We start from the raw sequence: 2,910 nt of genomic DNA, 5'->3' as shown, positions 1-2,910 counted from the left end.
GTTTAATATTGTATAGATAAACAATACTGTAATGGCCTTCACAGGTTATGAATTTTTGAAGGATATAGACCATCTCATCCCAGGGATGCATCAACCAACTTCTTGGAACACCTTTTTTCCAGTTAACTGATGAGACTCTGGATCTAGACATAAACTGTGTCCACGATTTCTCTTTAAATTGCTTTGTTTTAAAGTACTTCTCCCCTTCTGGACTAATCCCTATTGACTGAGCTATAGTATCCTCTGAAACCCTGAATGAGAAGTTACCTATCAGGGCTTTTTCTCCATTGAAGGTGAAAGAAAATTGTTTGGTAACCTCTTCATTACTTCCATGAAATTTTTCTAAAAATGGTAACCACTGTATCTCTCTAAGAATTGCAATGCAATCTTCATGATATTGAGAACTGTCGAACACACTCGGCTCGACCCTATTAGTCATAGTGGCAGAGGGTCGTGCTCTAACCCTTCTCTGTTTATGTCTTGCAATTTTAACAAAGAAATTTCAATTTGTTACCTGGTGTGTCGCTCCCTTAATATGATGCTCAGTCGGTCGACTGTCTTATGACTTTGGTGGGACTCGAAACCGAGTGGTTATGTTTCCCTTTTTGTGGCGCTCACTGCTTCCAATCCTCACTGTGTAAGTCGAACCCAAATGGTAATATTTCTTCGGCGCTCACTGCTTCCAGTTCTTGTCAAAACCATATGATAATATTTCCTTCGGCGCTCACTGCTTCTGATTCTTACTGTGGAAATCACGGGAAATCAAATGCCAGCGTAAGATAAACAAAAATGATGGTGGGATACCCAGCTGTGCTTACTTCATAGCGTATTCATTTTTTTAGAACAGAGGAGTGTTGTACGCTTGTATAGATGTCACCATAAGAGCGCTGGGAGCATATATGCAATACTGGTTATGATTTCGGGGAATCCCTTGAATCATTTGGCTATGTTGGGTGGTGGAGTCATGATTTGGCCGTGTGGAATACAATGAATAGGCCGCTTTACATTTGTTTCTTTCCCCTTTTATTTAAAAACACAATCCACCACATGTCCTGTTTCGGTTGGCATTCAGTCAAATGGAAGATGTTGGTATGGCTGTAGGATGCATTTAGCATGACAAGGTTGATGTGTTGGTAATGGGTTCAGAGGTATGAATAGGTTGAAGTATGAAAAAAAATGATAAGAATCGGTGGGATAAGGGATGATGGAAAATGTAGGTGTCCTTGAAATCGATCATAACAGTCACAGTCATCAAATTTACATTAAAAATTAATCTAAGAAATTAAATGTTAAGAATAAGAAACATATTACTCTTTTGTTGGTTGTTGTTGTATTGACATGCTGAGTAGGACTAGTCCCTTTTTGACTGTTCTTTTGCTTGTTGTAACAGGTCCCCTGAGAAAGATTGAATGCACAGGTCCCTTTAGAAAGATTTGAAGATGCAACAGGTCCCTTGAGAAATATTGAATGCAACAGGTCCCTTGAGAAAGATTTGAAGATGTTCATGCAGCTCCTTATATGTATACAGGTTCATTGAACTTGGGCATTTGATGGAGTCTTGGTGCCCAAATCCTTGTAGAAACTTGGTGAAACTCTTGTAGAAACTTGATGAAACTTTGTTGAAGTAGCCCTGGGTGTCAATCTCCTTAACAGGTCCCTTCTAGGTGTCTTAAACAGGTCCCATTACTGCTGATGTTGGTAGCATAGTTGTCTGGACAGAACAGGTCCCCCTGCATAATGTTTATAACCAGGTCCCTCTGAGATAAAACAATGACAAAACAGCTTATTTATTGAAGTCTGGAATGCTGGAACAAGCTGCTTTGGAAATTTACAGTGAAGAGATAGGATAAGAAATCTTTAAGAATTTACAATGGAGAGATAAAAGAACAAAATGCTGATGCCTCTCTCCCCGACTAAAATTTTGACTTGTCCTCAAGTCATGATTCAGTTGATAAATCAAACAGTGAACAAAAGAAAGAGAATTCATACCCGCCAACGAATTGGTTTTCAAGTAGGAATTCGGGGTTAGAGTGTGCCAGAGGCTGGTTTTCACATCTAACCCATTATATATATATATATATATATATATATATATATATATATATATATATATATATATATATATATATATATATATATATATATTATTTTTTTTTTTTTTTTTTTTTTTTTTTTTTTTTGACTCTGAAATTGAAAGGAAATGAACTAAGGTAGTGATACTGCAGCTGAGGGCTGCAATACCTCAACCTCTCTTTGCTGAGATACTGTATGGAGAAAATCTTGCTTGCTGATGGGCTTGGTGTATAGTTTCAGGCGATGACCATTGACAGTAAAGGAGTGACCTTCTCCATCAATAGTTTTGAGCTTGACTGAACCATTGTCGTAAGCCTGAATAATTTCATATGGGCCCATCCAATGGGTGGTGAACTTGGCTTTATGATCTCTGAATTTTGAGTCAAAAAGTAAAGCCCAGTCACCTTCCTTGAACTGCTTCTTCTTAATATGTGCATCATGGAACTGCTTCCTTTGTTTTTGCATGAGGATTGTGGTCTCCTCTGCTTGCTGCCTCATTTCATCCAGCTGGTTCAACTGCTGAATTCTTTCTTTTTGTGCTTGGTCCAAGTCAATTTGCAAATTTGCAGCCAGTTTAAAAGTATGTATTTGAAACTCAATAGGAAGCATTACCTCTTTGCCGTACACCAATTGATATGGTGTAAATCCGGTAGTATCTTTCCACATAATTCTGTAAGCCCAGAGTGCATCTTTGAGCTTCTCTTCCCAATTCTTCCTGTTCATTGCCACAGTTTTAGTAATGATCCCCTCCAAATTTTTGTTTGTGGATTCCACCTGCCCATTGGCATGTGGATGGTAAGGGGTACTTTTCCTATGCTTGATTTGGTATTTTTCTGT

Source organism: Pinus tabuliformis, chromosome 4_1 (genome assembly GCF_031772625.1).
Source record: "Pinus tabuliformis cultivar Carrire ecotype Pingquan chromosome 4_1, CPIR1, whole genome shotgun sequence".
In the NCBI taxonomy this organism is placed as follows: domain Eukaryota; kingdom Viridiplantae; phylum Streptophyta; class Pinopsida; order Pinales; family Pinaceae; genus Pinus; species Pinus tabuliformis.
Note: the sequence above shows the minus strand (reverse complement) of the source record.